Source organism: Lissotriton vulgaris, chromosome 4_1 (genome assembly GCF_964263255.1).
Source record: "Lissotriton vulgaris chromosome 4_1, aLisVul1.2, whole genome shotgun sequence".
Lineage (NCBI taxonomy): Eukaryota > Metazoa > Chordata > Amphibia > Caudata > Salamandridae > Lissotriton > Lissotriton vulgaris.
This window is the reverse complement of record NC_141691.1, coordinates 1,096,076,302-1,096,098,633: the sequence shown is the minus strand read 5'-3', so window position 1 is coordinate 1,096,098,633 and position 22,332 is coordinate 1,096,076,302.

Genomic DNA, 22,332 nt, shown 5'->3' with positions numbered 1-22,332 from the left:
TTAGATTTTGTAGTTCGTCAGCACAGGGGCCACAAGCCAGCAGTCAATTGACCGGGCCAACGCGTTGAGCCAAAAGAAGCAGAAGGGCCCCACGCAGCACTCGGTGAGTGTAGAGGGGTGAGCTTCGGTGCAAAAAAGGCTCAGGGCTGGGGCTTCTCAAACCCTGGTGTACAGCTTCGAGTCTTACTCGTGGGCTGCACAGTCAGCGTCTCATGGTTTCTCCAAGATGGTGGGCCCCACGCTTCCGGTCGCCTCCACGGGTCTCAGCTCTGCAGGGACTGTGGATCGGGCTGTTAGAAGGCAGGCACGCTTGGTCTTGTTGGTCTCTGTTGCTCGAGTTCCGGCGGGAACTGCAACAAAGCAAATGTCGAGGTGCTGGATGGTGCCTGTTTGCACAGGGTGGTCACACCTTGACCACAAGGGAGATTCTTCAGTCTTCTACGTCGAGTAGGATGTGGAAGGGTCCAGAGTTTTGTTTCTTATGTTTCATCAGGATAATCTGAGTGCGTTGGCACTGCTCCCATTCTTATACCGATCTAGGGGGCTGGATTACCTGCTAGGTCCCCTCCTATGGGTGGGACCCAGGAAGGGGGTGGATACACCCCTTTCCCTTTGTCCAGGCCGCGCTGGGACTGGGGCTGGTGTGCCCCAGAACCGGTTTGGCTGGATTATGCAAGGGGAAGCCTTGTGCTCCCCAGGCAGTGTCTGGTTTCTTTCAAACCTCCTTGCTACAATCCACTATCTCCTGTGTGGGGTGGTGTGACACCTCCCTGCGACAGGAAAGCCTTTGTCCAGGCCTCCTTGGCTGAGTTTTGGTCAGCAGCAGGAGGTCAGACTCGTGTCTGTGGCAGAAGCATCCATTTTGTGGATCTGAGGCTCTTTTTTTAAAATCAACCGCGTTTTAGCAAAGTAGCATGTCATCTCCCTCTAGAGGGGTGGAATGCTATCCCCGTCGACAGGACTGTCGAGGGGATAGTATTCCAAATCGTATGACACCTTACACGACATGCTTTAAAAAAAACGAACCAAAGTTGACATTTGACCACGAGGATTATAATGCACTTAATAGTATATGGTATGGCATTATCCTGGAACAGCTTAGGGAATTGGTCCCGACAGCTGCAGACAGGCTCAGCTCATGCTAGAGCACCATCTCACATAAAACCAAGCACTCTGCCTCCAGAATTGTTAAGGTCTGCCATAGGAGTGACTGATAGGTATATATGTGTCCAGATAGGTTTAGATACAGGCATTCTATATCTAAGCAAGGCGTGAGTACACCACCTTGCCCCAGCTGAGTGATCAGCCAGTTGTGTCAATTTTAGATAGCCAGCCAGGGGTGGCAAAAGTTATACTGCAGCCCCTGGTAGGCCTTGGATGCACCTATGCCCTGGGCACCTATAGTGCTCTGTACAGGGGCTGATAAGGTGACCCAAGCCAATCTAGTTATGCACCTAGGGTACATGGAATCCATTTTACAGAGAGAGCAGATAGCCTGGGGCCCTGATTAGCAGAAAACCAGGCCAACTAAGTCAAAAACCAGCTAAACACAAGGCAAAAAATCTGGGGTATCCATAGTCAGGTAGCCACCTTCCTACAGTAAAGTTGTAATAGCATACGCTGCAGTCGTTTCACCATTCGGATGCTTAAAACATGAACCATCTACCCATAGGGTACCATCAACATCCGTAAGGGGAGTATCCCTCAGGTCAACTCTAGCCTTCGTTTCTTCCTCTGTACGAAGAAAACAATCATGCTGTTCCTGAGGATCCGTCTCTGTAGAGATCGGTAACAACGTAGCTGGATTCAACACATTACATCTTTTAATGTGCACATGACTAGCCAACAATGTCAACTCGTAACCTGACAGACGTGCATTAGTAAGGAGCTGTGTCTTAGTCCTGTTTAATAAGGTATCCACTGCATGTGGGACCATCACAATCAACGTATTATCCAATACCAAACCAGCAGACTGTCGGATAGAAACAGCCGCTGCAGCTGTAGCTCTCAGACAACTCGGCAACGCCTTAGCAACTCGGTCTAACGTTGCTGAAAAATACGCACATGGACGTTGCTTGTCCCCAAATGGTTGTGTCAACACTGACAACGCACAACCTTCTGTCTCGTGCACGTACACCGTGAAAGGCTTACTATAGTCTGGAGTGCCCAACACAGGAGCCGAACACAATGCATCGCGTAGTTCAGAAAAACTTTTCTGACATTCGTCAGACCAAGGAACACGATGCGGAGTATCTTTTAGAGTCAATGCTAACAGAGGTTTCGCCAACAGTGAAAAATTGGGGATCCACTGTCTACAATACGATGTGATACCTAAAAAGGCACGCACTTCTCTCTGTGTGGATGGTACATTCATTTGCGCAATTGCTTGAATTCGTTCTGGGGTCAATCTCCTTCCCTCCGTCGACAAGAGATGACCTAAGTAGGTCACTTCTTGGCGACAATATTGCAACTTTGAAGGTGACACTTTATGATGAAGGTCAGACAAATACCGCAACAAAGAAAGAGTAGCCTCTTTACAAATCTTTTCATCATCAGCAGTAATCAACAAATCATCGACGTACTGAATAAGAGTAGCACCAACAGGTAACACAAAACCGTCAAGCTGAGTTTTCAACACCTGACTATAGATTGAGGGACTTTCACAATAACCTTGGGGAGCTCTCTTATACCGGAAGCTTCGGCCTCCTAATGAGAAGCCAAAAATATCCCTGCTCTCCTCAGCAATAGGAATACTGAAGAAAGCATTCTTCAAATTGATGACAGAAAACCAAGCTGCCGAAGCAGGAATCAAAGTCAACAAAGCAGTAATATCAGGCACCACAGGAAACTGTGGCACGACAATCTTGTTTACCTCTCGAAGAGCAATCACAAACCGGTACACAGGTGGCTGCGAAGCATCAATACGTTTAAGGACAGGCAAAACAGGACTGTTACAAACATTACCTCTCGTTTCCTTAACTACACCCTTCTCAACCAGATCATAAACAATCGCTAAAAGAGCTCTCGCACCATCACTCGAGATCTTGTATTGGAGAATACGATGTAGCCTAGCATTTGACTTAAGGGTGACAACATAAGGTGGAATCTGCAAAAGACCAACATCATTTGGACCTGTAGCCCAAAGTGTATCAGGAAGCGAACGCAATTCCAGTGGCAAACAATCCTTAGACAAATACATTGGGGAAATCACTTTCTTACCGAGGGTAAGTTGTACTCCTGAAGGAGAACAATGTAATGTTGCATACAATCTTTTCAGCAGGTCCAAACCCAACAGATTCTCACCACAACCAGTCGTTAGAATAAGTGGAGCTTCCAATTCACAAGGGCCAATGGAAAGGGACAAAGGACTAGAAACCGGATTATGAACTTGGGCGCCTGAAAATCCTACTGAAACATTGGTCAAGCCAGACAAAGGTGCTCCAGGAAGTTTAGAGTGCATAATAGAACTCTTCGTCGCATCAGTATCCAAAAGAAAAGGTTCTGCCACACCTGATGTAATCACTTCAACATAAGGTCCACTCCGATCTACTGGAACTGACACTATTCCCTCACTTTGTCCTTGGCTGTCCTAGTTATCATTATAACCAAAACTCTCACCTTCGACATAGTAATCCTCAACATAATACTGAGCAGACTGACCACTCAGAACATTCTGTCTGTCAAAATAATTCGCAGAATTCTGTAGGGAAGAGGAACGCTCATTCTAAGGGATCACACCACATCCCCTACCCCTAGGAGCTTGCTGAAAACTACCACAACCTCTCTGACCAGATACACCATCCGCACGCTGTAACAAAGCCGGGCAACCATTCTTATAATGACCTTCCTCTCTGCAATAAGCACACTGGTTAGGGCCAGGAAAGAATCACTGAACATAAGGCTCAGGCTTCTTTAACAATCTCTGAAATTGTGGAGGTTGCTGAAACTGAGGCTGATTCTGATGAGGCGGATAAGCTTGCTGCAAAATAACTTTTGTCTTTAACTCTTTAGTTTTCTTCTCCACTTTATCCTTCTCATCTTTATCCCTATTCTCGTAATATTGTGCAGTAGCCAATATCTGGGCCGATGAAGAGACAGCCCATGAACTCTCAGAGTCCTTTAACTTATTAGAAAGTTCGGGAAGCAAATTAAAAACACATTTATCCACAAACAACCTTTGACCACCCTCAATACTCATATCCTGACCACTATGATCGATAAACGTTTCTTCAAACCTCGCGAAGAAATCAGACACACTCTCATCTTTCTTTTGCTTACATGCTGCTAACTTATCCCAATTCACTCGTAAAGCGGGCATCATCGTTTTCATCAGATTGATAATTCTACCTGGTAATTCTGAAACTAAAGGTTCAGGTTTAGCACCTCCCTCCTGTCTACCATCTGCAGCAACAATATTCGCCCAGGTATCACCTAATTCAGCAGCATGATTCTCATGACGAATCTTCGCCCACAAAGGTTGAGGGACTACATTACCCATCAACATATCGATGTCAGCTAAATTCATAATACACGCTTCAACTGTCTCGGACAACTCCTTGTAATAACCAGCAGGATTCTTACGAGGGTCAGGTAAGGTCTGCTTAAGAGCCAAAACCTCTGCTCTCTTCCAAGGGACATGTACCCATACTCGCTGAAAATGAGCCAGAGCGGCCTGAATACCCAAATTTACATTAGCCTGAACTGCTTCTTTCCATACAGGAGGAACTTCTCTCATAGGGTACTGTTTCACTTTCCTCCTAACAGAGGAATCAGGTTCATACAATGTCTGAGGCGAAAGTCTAGATCTGAAAGCAAGTATTGTCTCTACGGCATCTGTAACATCAGATTCCACTATCATCCCTTTAGCAAAATCTGACTGAACATCGAGCACATTCTGTGGAATCGGACCCAACTCATTATCTTCCCATTCCTGACGCAGAAAAGTACACATTACATCAAAAACATACCTTTGCTTAGGCGGTTCCCACTGAAAGAAAACATCCATAACTGTTGGCAAATCATACCTCGGAGCATTTAAAATCCACCTACGAGCCAACAAATCCAACACTGTCCGTTCTTCAGAACTAGGAAGCTGACTACGACTCTGTTTACGTTCCGAAACAGGGGTCATATTAAGTGACCCAAACAATGGTGACAACAGATTAACAACAGTCTCGGTCATTCGTTTTCGAGCAGAAGGGAAAGAAGTAGACATAAGAACAGGAGAATAAGTATTCTGAGGCAAGGAAGGTGTAGGGACAAGAACAGTAGAAGTCGAAGATGCAGAAGCAAAAGGCAAAGGAGTTTGAGGCAAAGCTGGTAGCAAGACTGGCGACCCTAGAATGGGTTGCGCAGGAGGAGGCAAAACCATCTGTGGAGCACCGGGTGGCTGAACAACAGCAGGAGGTTGAACAACAAAGGGGGGCACAACCGGGGGTAATAGAGGCGCAGTAGCACCCTGCACATAGGGAGGAGGCAATCTCAGTAAATGAGAGATCAAAGGATCTTTTTCAAGGTCTTCCATCACTTTCGGAGGAGAAGATGGCAAGGCTGGATAGCATTTATCTATGGCCATGCAACGCTGTCTATCTAAGACTTCACTTGCACGCTCTTCTCCATCTTCCTTAAACTGTCTAGCAGCTTGTAGTACTGACATATTCTTATCTTTCTTATCTCTCTTTGCTTGCTTAATTTCTCGCTGTTTGGCTTCCTTATGCCAAAGGCAGAAAGAGTCAAACATTGCCGGCCGGGCTTTCTTCTTAAATAGCCTAACTTCTAGATTGTCTAAAATCTCTGTTTCAAAACTACCATGTGGAGGCCATTGCAAAACACCATCTTTTTTTGTGTAGCGAACCCATACTTCGTTATAAGTAATAGGGCCCACTCCGTGTTTAGAATAGAGCTCATAAGTCGGAGTACCAAACTGAGGTATCGGACATGAATCCTCCAATCGGGAATCCCTGTTACTACCACAAACAAACCAATTACCAAATTTACCAAGACCAGGCATCTTGCTCACTAGTACGGTTTCAAACTTCAAAGGGAATCAAGCCCTTCGGCTTTGGGTACTGCAGCAACCAAATCAAAACCAAGGAACCAAACAAAGCCGTGAGAGCGACCCACTTATACTTAACCAAATATCTGTCACGCCACCAGAAGACCGTCTATCGTCTAGCTTTACAAACATCAATCGGAGTGTCCAAGACAAGGCGACAGTCAGGGCAGCAGTCCTTCGTAGCCGTTGGAAAGCGGGAAGCCTCGCAGAAAAGACCTTTGGTCCACGTCGGCATGCAGGGGTGGATGAAGTGGGGGCCCTCCTCCAGAATCTCCTCACATGGCTCCTCGCAATCTTCGGGCTTGGACCGGTACCACTGAAGTCGCCCTACGTTGGCCGCGCCAACTGAAGAACTGGGATATCAAATACCCAGCGGCGCCAGGGACACGCCCAAAGTCCTCTAGGTTCCCTTGCCTTGGTATACAGAGACACGGAATACTTCTAGGTGGCGTCAGAGATCAAATTTATTAGCTGCAGCTAGTAGCAGAAATCCCAGCAATACAACACGGTGTACAACTCAACAAACTGCTCAATTTTACTAAGGCAAGACATCCCTATTTATACACAAAAAGGTACATTTAAAATGCACGCCCCTGCACCAAAATTCAACCAATAGAAAATACATGACATCACACAGCATCATATAGTAAAGCTCATTTTACAGTGTCCCAACCCACAAGTTAATATTTAGGCATATCTAAATGATAATCTGGAAGGTCCGGACAAACCCTTAATTGAAAGCGTAACCCATGAAATGAAGAAACAGTAAAGAAAAGTAGTTTTAGATAATGTGCAAGATAACAGAAACGTAAAGAAACTTAAAAGTTAACAAATGTCTTGAATGGTGATTGGGAAAGTGGATAACGATCTTGCAGGGAAATTGGCTTGGCAGGGTCAATTCCAGGTGAAAGGCCAGCTTCTGAAATTAACTCCAGCGCACGAAGAAAACCTTAGTTAATGTATACATGACCCACAAAAGGTCAGACTGCTTTGCTCGCAGACTAACTTCTGAGGCCTACGTAAAAGGCAACACCAGATGGCAGTCACGACGCATGGCAAAAACCCATGTTTAGAAAAGAAAGTCGTGCACTTTAAAAGCATGCAAAATCACAGAACCTCAATGCCCGAAAATGTAACTCAAAAACTGGAGCTCCTAGCCCCCCCTCATCCAGGGGATGCCTAAGTATGACTAGCAACACTCTTTTATGGCCGCCATCCCAGATTAGATCTCTCATTAGGGCATCTAGAGGTTTAAACCATGTGAGTGGCATTTCCACTGGGAGCATTTTGGTCAGTGTTACTCTGGCCATTACTGGTAGTTTTAGGGACCTCCAAAAGCAACAAAGGCCACCAGAGAGCGTAGAGCCTTCCCCAAATTAGCTTTGTGGAGGTCCTCCAGCTGATGGAAGATCTGTATCACCAGGTATTTGAAGGAGGTGGGGGACCATGTCAAGCCTGAGGGGAAATCTGGTGGCATTGCCTCTCTGGGAGGAATTGGGAAGACATAAGTTTTAGATTTGTTAACATGTAAGCCCAACACTGTCCCAAAGGCCTTTAAGCATGCCATGGCACGCTTAATGCCCCTAGTCCCATTCTGTAAATAAATAAGTATATCATCCACATAGAGGGAAACAATATGCTCATGTGCACTGACCTGTATACAAATGTCCCTGCATTCCAGTCTAATCAGCTCTGCCAAGGGTTCATTAGCCAGCACGAACAGCAACGGAGAGAGCGGACATCCCTGCCTCGTGCCTCTGCAGACTGCCTATTGCGGGGAAAGCATATTGCTTGTTTTGACCAGAGCTGTTGGGGCTGTGTATAACAGCCTAACCCATTTAACTCAGTCCTGTCACAGCCCCATCTTCAACATGGCTTCAAAAAGATAATCCCATCGGAGTGTGTCAAAAGCCTTCTCATGGTCAACCAACATCAGCAATGCATTCATGTTCTCAAGAGCCTCAGGGTGGTGCATTACATGGTAGTCTTCTAAGATTCTGAGAGGTGTTACATGTGGGAATAAAGCCACTCTGGTCCTTGTGTATGAGGTACCACTTATGACGGAGCAGATGAAGTGTCACAGGGGACGTGGTATCAGGGGATGGGAATCACCAACTGTTGGAAGCCGCTACATAGTTGTAACCTGAAATGGAGGCCCCCTCACCCCTTCCTACCAGACTATTCACTGACACACCACTGCCCCTCAGAATTCTTGCGAATCTGAGCTTCACCCTGGCGAACCCCTTCACTGCAAGGGTAGAGATACACTGATCATCACAAAGTCTAGCAAAGATTATCACATTTATTTATTAATGGCAGCCCCTCTACTTTCTTTGTTTTTAATAGGTTGTTAGTAGATGTTCAATAGTTAGTATATGTTTTATTGATACATTTCCATTTCTTCTCTTCTTTTTCTTTTGCAAAACCCCTCTGTTAGGGTATTGGATCATTTGTACATTGACCTCCATTACATCTACATATGACTTATATATTGTATATAACACGCACTGTTTAGGATACCTCATGCTAATGTATAGAACCAGTGATTTCACTTGCAAACTGGCAATATTGATGCGAAATGTGGGCAGGCAATCATAGCGTGGTATGAATTACTGCTTGTTGATGTTACTTGTGAGCACTATGACATATCTTGATTACGCTCCTGTAATGTACAGTGTTGAACTGAATAGTGATCTACAGAGGTTGTATACCGCATAATTATGTGTTGCTTGTGATTATTCTGTATTGTCATGCAAAGTGTAAGTAGAAGCAAATGAAATAAATTTAAGAAAAAATCAATAAAGATATTTAAGAAAAAAAAATGAGGGAGCAGATGAAGGGCCAGGACCTCACTAAGGATTTTGAAATCCATGTTCATTATTCAAAGAGGGAGGAACTCAGTGACCTTCTGTAGGAAGCTGGCTCTGTATATACTATACAAAAGTGAGGTATAGTGTGCACAGAGTCCAGTGGAAACCCAAAGGTAGGCAGAGGTAAAAATAGATAGAACCTTACTCTCTATTTGTGGTATTGTGGTCGAGCAGTAAGGCAGTATCAGAGGACAGTGTTAAGCATTTGTTGTACACACTCAGTCAGCAAATTAATTCACACAATCAAAGACTGAACTTCATATCAATTGTTTTTGTATAAAAATATTCTTTTAGTTATTTTATTTTCTAGAACCAAGAAAGCCTGGCATAAGTAAGCAATACGTACTTTACAGTAGTATTTCAATTGAAATACAGTTTCAATGATAAGTGTATATGCACTTTGATTTGATTTACAGTATGGATGCAGAGAAATGCAATACTTAGTAAATGCAGTACATAGACTTGAATAAGCTTTTTAGTAAAATAGCAGGTAAGTAACTTTTGAGATTACTAGGCTTACACAGAGTAGTATACCTAGATACTACTCTGGGACATTTCCTGAAAACAGGTAAGTAACATTTATTTTACTTACCTTAAAGGACTTTAAAGCATTTCTTTAGTTTCTCAAACTCACACTTAGAAACTTTTCACAGAAAAACAGTCAATGTTATCCTATGGAGGAAAATAGCATTATTGGTTTGGAGGTAAGTAATCGGTCTTTGGAGTTGAGGTTCTGGGGTTATAACAAGGGTTCCCCCAGGGTCATAGATGCACTCACATTACACCCTCAGCGGCACTTGGGCGGCCGGGTGCAGAATGTTTAAGCCCAATGTAATCCAATGGGAGATGGGGGGACTCCGGTTGGTGGCTGCTGGCAAGCAGGCCACTGGGTCGTGGGAGCAAAGCTCCTGGAGTTTAGCTCAGGGCAAATGGGGAAACAAATTATCACAAACGTGGCACCCTCAGCAGCACTAGGGTGTCCGAGTGTAGGTTGCTGTTTCGAGGTTGGATGCCCTGTTGTTTCCAATAGAGAACCTCCGGTTTGCAAAAGCACTGCAGACAGGGAGACAAAGGACTTCTGGGTGCGACCACCACTTCAAGAGGTAAGTTGGAAAGTTAGCGGTTGGTTAGGCACCGTCGGTTTGGGGACACAAGGCCTTGGAGCGTCGGGTGCAGGGGTGCCTTTTAGGGTCAGATCTTCTTACCAGCTCCTGGTCGCAGGTAGGGGGTCTTCTGGATTTAGGCTGCAGGCATCTTCTGGAGGCTTGAGGCAGGTCAGGGGTCACCGGATCTCAGTACAGGATCACAGGGTGACCTCCTTTTGGTGTTTGCTCACTCGAGCTCGTGCTGTGGACGGCGGGTGCAGAGTAGGGCAGATTCGCGGTCTACAGCTGCTGCCAGAGGTTGCAGTTGAACAAATCCAGTGTTCATGGTAAAAACAGTCTTTGGAAGAGAAGGCAGGAAGGTCCTCTGGGGTTTTTGAGATTTCTGGCTCTCAGTTTTCAGTGTAGCCATTATGGTGCTGTGGAGTTCGTAATGACAAACTCCCAGCAGCATATACTGTTAATGGCAGCACTGCACTTACAATGTCTAAGAATGGACTTAGATACTGTAAGGGTATAGGGCTCATGCATCTGTACCCTCACCACTGGTATAGTGCACCCAGCTAGAGGGGAGACTGAACTATGTCAGGGCAGTGGGTTGTAGGCATGGCACACAGGCACACAGAGCACACAAATCTGTCTATCCGGGTGTGTAGACTGTGAATGTGGGAGGAATACAAAAGCACTTGTTCTTTTGCATGTTGTGCCTGCCAAACGCCTGACGGTTTCAAGTGTTCAAGCCACTTCCTCAACCCTCCAGCTAGTTTGCTTGTTTCCCTACCCGATAGCGGGTGTGTGGAGCAGTCTAATGTCACATCTAAGACACAGTTAAAATCACTCCCAATCAACAGGCTATCAGCCGTAAAATTGACCAAGTGTGTGGATAGGGAATCAAAGGATGAAGTTTGATCTTGATATGGTGCGTATAGACATCCCAGCATAATTTCCCTTCCAGCTAGTCGCCCTTTCACCAAGAAAAATTTAACTTCTTTGTCTACTACTGAGACTGTGTCTTCAAATGGGATTCCTACCCTCTCCCATATCAAGGCCCCTCTAGTAGAGGCCGAACATGAAGTGGCATAGAGTTGGCCCTTCCACCTATGTTTCAGCCTATCTATCTCAGCTCCCACTAGCATAGCGATCTGTACTCCTCATCTACAAAGGTACCTATGCACAGTATGCCTCTTATTGGCTGAGCCCAGTCCTCTGATCTTGCAAGACATAAGTGTCAGTACCTTCTGGTGGTCAGCCATGATCTGTCACAAAAAAGTAGTGTGGCCAGTGTTGTCCCAGGACCACCCCTTTCCTCTTGTTCCCACAACATAGCACCCAGTCCTTCCAGCAACACAGTTAAAAACAGAGTAAGAAAGAAATTGGCAGATGTGATAATAAAATGCAAATGATTGCAGCCTCCAACCCTAAACTCCCCAACTCAAAGGGCAGCATGGCAACGACCAGCCATCCAAACTGAACATTTGAACTAATTCCTATGTAAGTGTATTTCTTAGATAGCCTACAAGAGATGCTTTGTGGGGTGTGAGCCAAGTGAAACTTGTGCTGGTGGCTCAGCTCATGGTAATAAATAAAATGTTCTGTCTAGCAAACATAGAAGCCTACAGAGAGTAAGCTGAGGGCGGTTGGCCCATCGGATGCCCAAGGAGTACACATATGTAGCGTGCCCCCCCTGACTCCCCCATACAATCCAGTCCCCCAAGTCAATGTGTTAAAGGATATCACGTGAGGTCATCTGCTGTCAGCGGCTTGATGTCAGGGAGACTGTCATCATCTCCCTACGATGAAATGGAATCCAAGTGTGTCGACATCCTTTCAGATGCAGAGCCCATCTCTGGTGACCTCCTGTGGTCTTGCACGATGCCGGCAACCGACTGCAGGGCACCCGCCCGTTCTATTTCCATTTGTGATGGTGATGGGCCAACCCCACAGCCATCCCTCAATGCAGGTTGGGGAACCTTCTTGCTCTCTTCTTAGGCACCTATGACCGTTTATGCGTGGGGGCAGATTTTTACCTGCCCTGTAAGTCTCCAACCAATTCCATGCTGCTTATGACTCCTTACATAAGTGGGTGGCTTCACCAAGGACTATTTGCAGTTTCGATGGAAATAACAGGTAGTATTTAATGTCATTTTCTCAGAGGGCCCACTTAACCTCTAGGAATGAGGCCCTGCTAGCTTGTACTGCTGCTTTGAAGTCTGAGAATATGAAGACCTCTCCGTTTTCTATTGTGTAAGGTCCATCCAAGTGCGCTGTCCGCTGAATAATGTCTCTGTCCCGATAATGTGATAGCTGAGCCACAACTGGTCTAGGAGGCCAGCACAGAGGCGGAGGTCTAGCTGGTACTCAGTGTGACTGCCCTAGACCGAAAAAATTGGTTAGCATGCCAGCAGCCACCTCCGTTCTCAGCCAAGTCTCTAGGTAGTCCACCATGTCCCCGTTTTCTGGAAGGCCCACCACCCTGATCTTAATCCGCCTGTTGCGGCCGTCGCTCTTGAACCTGCACCCTGCTGTGCAGCACAATCATTTGGTTGGCAAGCCCAGAGTATTTGGATTTAAGATTCCCAATAGAGGCCTCCTCTACTTTGACCCTGTCTGCCAATTTGTGGTGTTCTGTTCAGAGGAGGCGCCAATCCCACCAACACTGCTTCCATATCTTGTTGCAGGGTGGTTATTGTGTTCTCAATAGCAGTCAGGATCCTATCCAGTTGGAGGCTTTTAGGTTTACTGGTTTGCACCACTGCCTCCCTGCCAGTCTCTGCCTCTCGGGAGGGGCCATCCATGTCAGCTGGAGCACCAGCTGATTTAAGTCATGTCTTTCCCATCTGAGCCATGACGGCCAGGTTGGGTGCATCTATAAAAGATACCTCTGTGGGAGTTTCACACCTCAGAGACCACAGGCTTCTCAAGTTCTTACAGCTGACAGGGGGGCCTCACCATGCCAATTAGTCAATATCTCAGGCTTGTAACCCATCCATCATGTCCTATTATGGATCACATAGGGACTCCATGCCCAGTGATTGCTGTACTTGATAGTCTATCCTGAGCAATGGTTACAGCTGTCAAGCCACTCCAAATTTTAGTGGTATCAATGTGTTGTGCCCTCTCTGTAGGTCTCAACTCTGCGGGGGGCAGAAGTGCATGTAAAGGGGGAGGGAGCCGCCACTATATTACCCCAGGCGAATGGGTCTTGTGTCCTTTCTTTCTGCCCTAGCTCCTCCCAGAGCGTAAACCCATCAACCGTTCTCCTTGCAGACTCACTGCCGCTCACTGCCGCTCTAGGGGTTCTCTTTGGGGTGTGATTCACCCTGAAAAGTCTTGTGCCAGCTAAAAGTATTGTTGCTTTCGTCTGGCATGGTCCAGTGCCCTGATGAAGGGAATAACGCCTTGCTCACCTTCACCCTGGTCTTTTGGGCCTTTGTAGTGGCTGCTCCCAATCACCAGCACTGCCTTTGGTCAGTGCACTCCTCTCCGGGGAATAGGCCCCTATGCGGCGAGCAGGAAAGTCAAGGCTTCCTATGAGCTCATATTCGGCCTCCTGCCCTGCCTTATTCTGCCTGCCTTCTTCTGTGAGGCTCCTCCCCTGGGGCCTCGCTACTACGGCAGTACCAGTTGGGGGGGTGCCACATGGGACAGCCGCATCACATCTTGTCAGGTCTGCTCTCTGGTCCTGGGCTATTGATGCCGCTTTCTCTGCCGCCTTTCAGGGTGCTCTCCTCTAGGCCCTCCAAGGCAGCGCCCTGTCATGATTGTCAGAGCCCGATGGTCTCACCGTTCCCAGCCTCTGCCAGGGGTTCCTCTTCCCCATGAACTCCGCATTGATCTTCTGCAGTTGAAGATTTACGGTGGAGGGGTCTCTCAGTTCTTCTCCACCACTGAAATCTGTTCACTCCAGGCCCACCACCCCCAGTCAGGAGTTTCCTCTCAGAGTGTCCGCTGCCGACACCAATGCTCGCCACAGCTCGTCGGGCTGACTTCATGCCCATCTGACCCCAAAGGTAGGCACCACAGGGGTGGGCAGCACGGACCGGTGTCAGTAGTGTATCAATGTCACCAGATATCAGGATAAATGGTGGGCCTTGCTCTGAGCTAGCCTAGAACGCATCCGATGCAATCGCTATGTTGGCCACGCCCTGCTAGTCTTAGTATTAGTATGTTGTATGTATTGAAGGACCAGCCTTTTGATGCACAGCTTTGTTTAGACGGACAGATGTGTGTATGAGTGCCTTCACCAATCAGTACATGTTATGTGTGATAGGGCACTGGACTCTTCCATGCTGAGGTTTGCTGACGGAAAAACTTGTGTATTAATAAGGCTCAGCAGTTTTGTTACAACCAATGTGTTTAGTAAGGCACTAGCCAGTTAGTTCTGAGCTTTGCTTAGGGGGACAGTTGTATGCAGAAGTGCCAAGGCCTGGTATATGGTCATGTGTACAGTGGTGGAGTGTCCTTTTGATGCAGATCTTTGTTTAGGTGGGGACAGATATTTGTGAAGAAGTGGCTTCACCTACCAATGTATGTGGGTTAAGGGACTGGCGTTTTCATCCTCTGCTATTGTCAGAGATCAATGTATATGTTATAGAGGCCCATGCCATTTAACACATAATGTGTATTGGAGCGTACACACTTGGTTCTAAGTTTTCCATAGAAGGACATCTAATCGTAGAAGTAGGTAGGCTTAGTATTAGGTGATGTGTGTATTGAGGGACTTGTCTTTTGATGCAAAGCTTTGTTTAGGCAGTCAGCTGTGTGTACATGTCCATTCACCTTCCAGTACATATTATGTGTCGTAGAGGCCTGGACTCTTCATACTGAGGTTTAGTCACAGAGGAGCTTGTATATTAACGAGGATCAGGTATTTAAGCACTTTAAGTGTGCACTAGAGGGCTGGAATCATAGGGCCATATTTATCAAGGGGTTACGTCACTTAAGAACCAACGGACTCAACATTGTTTCATATGCAGACGACACCCAACTCATCCTCTCCCTATCCAACGAACCCAACGCAGCCAAGCACAACTTTCAAGAAGGCATGCAAGCTGTTGACAAGTGGATGAAAAGCAGCTGCCTACAACTCAACAATGCGATACCAAAGGGAATGATGGACGGAGCGCTGGAGCAAAGCAAACACTCACCCCCAGTCAACTGATGTGGGTTTAATCCATCATCATTCTTTAGCCCACTCCAGCACCCCATTTCAGACCTGGCCATATGCAAATCAGTCTGAACCTGTGCCTCATGGGAACAGTCCAGCCCGAACTGCCAAGCCATGTCTTCCCTGGACCGGAAACAAGCATCCTAGGACCGGTTTCGGGCTTTCAGCCCTCATCAGCCAGGCTAGCTTGAATCCAGTGGCAAAGTGAGCAAGGTACCAACGTCTGGGCATACCCTGCCAACTTAGGATGAACAAAGCAATACCAAAGGGGATGATTAACGGAGCGCTGGAGCAAATCAAACACTCACCACCAGTCAACTGATCTGGGTTTAATCCATCATCATTCTTTAGCTCACTCCACCACTCAAGTTCATACATGGCCATATGTAAATAGGTCTGACCCTGTGCCTCATGGGAACAGTCCAGCCCGAAGTGCCAAGTCATGCCTTCCCAGGACCGGAAACAAGCATCCTGGGACCAGTTTCTGGCTAATCAGCCATCATCAGCCAGGCTAGCTTGAATCCAGTGACAACTCAACACGGCAAAACAGAAGTGCTCATCATGGGCTCACACCCTGATGCATGGAACAATACTTGGTGGCCCCCCACCTCAGAAGCCCACCCACCCCCATGGATCACGCACACAACGTTGGCATCATCCTGGACTCCGAGCTCAAAATGGACCCCCAGATCAACTCTGTCACATCCTCCTGCTTTCACACCCACCGCCTCCTATGCAGGACCTTCAAATGGATCCCCCTTGAGTACAGAAAGACCGTCACTCACGCCCTCTTCACAAGTAGACTCAACTACGGCAACACACTCTATGCCGGAATAAACAAAAACCTCACCTGCAAGCTACAAAACATCCATAACACTACCGCAAGACTGGTCCTCAACCTGCCAAGACACTGCCACATTTCCCAGCACCTGCACACACTCCACTGGCTCACCATCAAGACTAGAATCAGCTCCAAGATCCTCACCCACGCACACAAAGCCCTCCACAACACCGGACCAGCATACTCGAACAGCCGGCTCAAATTCCACGCACCCCAAAGGACCCTACGATCAGCCCAGCTCTCCTATGCCATGGCCCCCCGAGCCAGAAAGACTGGATCAGGAGGCTGCTCCTTCTCCTTCCTCATGGCCAGAGCCTGGAACGCCCTACAACTCCACCTCAGACAGACAACATCACTCTCCATCTTCACGAGAAACCTCAAAACTTGGCTTTTTGACAGACCACCTCCTTGATGGACTGGAACCTGCACCCCCCTCCTCCCCAGCACCTTCAGACCCTTACGGGTGAGTAGTCGTGCTTCACAAACATGTGATTGATTGACTCACTCGCTCATACAGGCACCAACACATTCAAATCACCCACCCATATAGCCACTTACACTCTAATACCCATACAGCCAGTCAATCACCCATACAGCAACTCACAACAGCATTCACTCACCCATAGAGCCACTCACAGAGCCACTCGCTCACTAATACAGCCGCTCACACAACCACTCACTCGCCCATACAGCTACTCACTTCCCCATACATGTACTCACACATCCATTCACTAATCCAGCTATCCACTTACATATCCATTCACACATCCATACAAGCAGTCACACACCCACTCACCCACCTATGCAGCCAGTCACACAGATACTTACTGTGCAAAACAGCCACTCACCCAACTCACTTACAATTGTATTCATTCAATTCAAATAGCCACTAACTTACCAATACAGCCACTTACCCACCCAGAGCCACTCACACAGCAACACTGTGTGTGTGTATATAAATATGCATGAATACATATATAATACAAAATATTATAGGAGTAGGGGAGCATTGGACTTCAGAGGGATTACATGTACTATTCCCACTTCAATCTGCACAACAGTAGGGAAAGCGTTGGACTTTGGAGGGGTTAGATTTATTATTTCCAGTCCAGAGTGTACAACAGAAGGGAAAGTGTTAGACTTCCGAAGGGTCAGATTTACCATTCCCACTCCTTCTGTTGGACAGAAGGGAAATCGTTGGTCTTCGGAGGGGTTACATTTATTATTCCCACTCCAGAGTTTACAACAGAAGGGAAAGTGTTAGATTTCGGAGGGGTTAGATTTACCATTCCCACTCCTTCTGTTGGACAGAGGGGAAAGTGTTGGACTTCAGAGGGGTAAACTTTACTATTTCTACTCAACTTTTTAAAACAGTAGAGAAAGGGTTGGACTTTAGAGAGGTTAAGTTTAATATTCCCACTCCAATCTGTACAACAGTAGGGAAAGTGTTGGACTTCAGAGTAGTAGTACGATTTACTATTCCCACTTCAATCTGTGCTATAGTAGGGTAAGTGTTGGACTTCAAATGTTTTACATTTACTATTCCCACTCCAGTCTGTGCAACAGTAGGGAACGTTTTGGACTTTGGAGTGGTAAAGTTACTATTCCTACTTCAGTCTGTGCTACAGTACGGAAAGTGCTGGACTTTGGAAGGGTTACATTTACTATTCACACTCATGTCGGTGCGACAGTAGGGAAAGAACTTAACTTCAAACACATTACATATTTGAATAATCCTAATCATGTATGAAAAAAACCTCTTACTATAAATTACCTCATGTAAATATATTTATTTATATATTTAAAAATACAAAAAACTATTAAACAATGTACATAATTAATAAACAATGTAATAGTTATCAATGAAAAATATTTATCTAAATATTATCTAATTAACTTCCCGCCCTATACCCCTACACACATAGCAGCCCACACCTAAAATATAACTAAAACAAATTAGAATAAAACAAGATAAGTAAAACAAATAGGAATAAAACAACAAGTAATTAACAATTCATTCATTTTCAATTAATTACAACTTAAAAACCCTACCATCATATACCCCTACAAAAATCAGCAGTCCACACCTTAAAGATAACCAAAATATATAATTATGATACAAAATACATCAATAATAATGAATTAAAATAATAAAACAAATTATTAACCTATCATATTTAATTATTACTTAATTAACGTATCCCCCTATACTCCTAGAAACCGAGTAACCTACATCTAAAATAAATCAATATAACATAACATACAAAAAATATCAATCTCAAACTTATTTAAAAATGATGAATTCATTCATTATTACCTAATTAACTTCCCACCCTCCTACAAACCCAAAAACTTTCTAAGGCACTATATATTACTATTTACAATTAAATAACAAAATCTAAATTTCTTAGAATTCCAAACTATATGAAAAAGATTAATGACAAATGTACACACAATAATAGCACCAAGAATGTATCAAAACTAAAACACATTAAAATAGATAAAGAAACTATATTTTTTACAACTCTATTGTATATTAACAGCAACAATATTCTTTAGAACGATATTACTTACCTCAAAAATATTCTTGACAATGATATTTCTGCATATTTCTATATCACAATATTTTTTGCAGATATTTCTGTCTCCTGATAATAATAAAAAGATATTTCGTCCAAACACCTTCTTGGAGGCAAATAGAAGACTGCAGGAGGAGCTGAGGGAGGTAAGAGGTGGGATTATCCAGTATTTTTTCCACATATAGCTTCCCAATAGGCTGATCATATTCATTGCTGAAAACTTAGAGACAGGAAAAGGGGCAAACAGAACATAAATAAAGCCCTGATTACTTTCTATCCATGACCTTCAATCCCTGCTACCTCTGAGTCTGGGGGCTGTAAAGGTTGTTTCCGGTGGCGCCAGTGGCCAGTCAGGAGTAGCAGCTATTTCTCCTGGAAGCCACTTAAATGAAATGCATATTTTACCTGTAAGGTATTTACAGGTATCACGCTTTGTGAATATGTTGTACACACATTTAGCCGCTCATTATTTTGCAAATCTACGTTTTATTTTGCTAGTTCTCAATTTCGCTACTCTGTGACAATTTTATTAACTGGTATTTTTCTGACTTTCATCCATTACAGTGTGCTGAATTTGTATTCACAAATCAGCCTGTGACTGATTTGCGTTTCACAAAGACTTTGGGGCTTATTTACAAGGCCTGTGCGCCACCAGAATATCACTTTTTGACTTTCCGGTGGCACATAAGTTTTAGCTATATTTATGAGGCCCCAAAAGCCACCCTGAGTGGCATTTCATGGCCTCGTAGATATGGTGTGAGTCAATGCAGCGCATGTTGCTGCGTTGCGTCACACTGCGATAGGGAGGTGTGCCATGGGCATTAAAATGGATGTTTCCACGTAACACCCATGGCATTTGACACATTCCCAGATTTACAACATGCTGTAAACTTAGGAATGCATCAAAATCCTACGCCTACCCAGGGGGGCATAATAGCTGTTTTTGTGGAGGAAGGTGTCTCCTCCTGCACAAAATAACCTGATTTAAATGCAGGCACCCTTGCTGCCTGTGTTGGCGCAAGGCAGCCATTTGAGCACCAGCGCACTAAAAGAGGACAGGAAGGCGCTGTATCTCATGGATACAGCGTATTTCTGCCCTTTTCTTTTGACGTAGGGCAGCATTGTAGGAAAGCATGCAACACTACTGTACTCCAAAATTAAGTCTATTAGGCCTTTAGTATTTCTGCTTTGACATCTAAATTATTTTTGGACAGCCTGTCATCAAATATCTTGAAATTGCTATCCATATTAAACACGATCACCAAACAGTGTTCTGTAAACCATGGAATGACATATGAAATTAGTTTTAAATGTTTTCGAGCTGCTAGTATTCTCACTGTTTTTGGGGGCATTTTCAGTTTTTATACCTAAACGAATGGGTAATGTGGCATTTAGCTTTAAGATTAGCAATCAAATGCACTCAACTGACTTCAATAGCTTTCGACTGGATTCTAATGAATGTTTTACAAATGCTATTCATTAGGAGTCTCTAGGCTAGGTTTGCGTTCCTTTTATTAGCGACAAGAGAAAAAGACATGATTGAATTAGGTTGCTATCTATGGATGTGCTTGTGTCTCAAATTGAGTTTATGGGGGGAAAGCAACAAATTAGCACTTAGGGAATAGGCAGCTTTCATTATAGGTGCAGTTTGTGAGATAAGCTAAGAAAAATAAAAACGACCTGGCTACAGAAGAAGCCTAAGAACAAGTTATACATCAGTTAGTTAAAAAAAAGGGAACTAAAAAACTGTGGCTGTCGCCCTTCCAGCTTAATACTGTCACTGAAAATATAAACTAATGAATTTAGATATTTTCAAGACTTAAAACCCTTTTGGTATTATTATTGTAAATCAATGGTAAATATCCAATGACTTGGACATTTATTGATTGTACTTTGTATTTCACTGTGGAATATAAAATTGGATGCCATTGAGGTTTTGAACAAGGCAGCCCATTTTGTTCCACTGCATGGGGAAAAGTCCGGAATATGCCGCATGCTTTAAATACCACACGTTCCTGCCCTAGCTCAGTGATGCAATGCAGAGCAGCAGGGTGACTTGCTGCTCTGCACTGCGCCACTATTTAAAAAATATGAACCTAAGTCTCATACAGACAGAATCAGAATCACACAGGGGCTGATTACGATGTCGGGCAGACATGACACAGTTGTGGATTGGGAAACCCTCGACCTCAGGTCGGCGGCTACGACCGCATTATTTGGATGTGGCTGGCCATAGAGCTGTCGGAAACATACATTTTTCAATGGAAGCTTGTGGGGCGGGCGGAGAAGTCCCGCAGCACAAACTTACATAAACAAATTTATGTTTTCAAACATCCCTGCACCAAAAACTTGATTAACACATTCATACACCAAAACTCAAGCACAAAGCAATAAGCAGTGAAGAAGTGAAAATACATACAAATGCATGGGTCAAAATGTAACTTTCAATTATAAAAGAGCATACATATTCATCCATATACAGTGGTCACACATCCTAAGAGTCTTAATACCGCGGCTGTCAGGAGACCACAGCACCATCAATCTTCCAACCGCTGTATTACGAGTTTCCTGCAGTGTCCGTGGTGTGGGTGCGGAGATTTTGTGGCGGTGGTGATTACTTTTCCATATGCATTGATGTCTGTATGAGCATTTCAGTGGCTACACATACTAAATATGAGGGGCCTCATTTACAAGGCTCATCACTTTTTGCGATGCTCCAGTGGCGCTGTGACCTGCTCCATATTTACAAGACAGCGCTAAGCCACTTTGCGTGGCTTAATGTGGCCTTGTAAATAGCATACCCTTTGACCCAGTTTTCTGTGTTTAACCCCTCCCATGCTGGTGACGAACCCCAGCCGTCACGCCCGCGATGGGCGTGTGCTGATGACGGCTGGGGTTCATCACGGCCCGCCCTGTTCTTTTGTTTACCCCACACCGGTAAAATCGCGGCCGCAGCGAAGGGGTTAAGTGACCTGCAATGGGTGTTGCTGTGGGCATTCCCAACAACACCCATGGCTTTTTGATGCTGCCCCAGATTTAACAAGGAATCGTAAATCTAAGGCAGCGCCAAAAACGTACGCCTCCCTTGGGGGGACGTAAGCGTGGTGCAACGAGGAGAAATACTCCTATTTCCCCTGATTTTCTGCAACACACACATCAGGAGAAAAACACAATTAATGATTGTTTTTGTGCACAACAACAATCCTCCCTGAAACGGAGGCACCCTTGCACCATGGTGTAGGGGTGTGTGTGTTGGCGCACAGCTGCTGTGTGTGTGCCAGCACAGGGGTGAGTACATGAATGCACCATATTCTTGTAAATGCAGTGCTTTCCTGCACTTAGACAATCATGCACCTTAGTGCAGCAAAATTGTTTGTGCCGATGTACCACACCATTTTCTTGTAAATATGTCCCAAGACCTTCCCACACCTACATGTTCCTTATGTTGGTGGCTCAAAACAATCAGATGTCTTATAACATCCCTCATTACATCCAACATTCCATACTTCTCTTTTAAGCATCCAATATTGTGGGTGCGCGGATGTGTGTGTGTGTGTGTGAGGGTAATGTTTCTATCCAGGGGCCTGAGATCTTCCTATATCCACCTGTCCCTTATGTGGTTTGCCCTAAACAATCAGCTGTCATATAACTTCACTCATTGCATCCAATATTCCAGACTTCTCTTTTGAGCATACAATATTGTGGGTGGGTATGTGC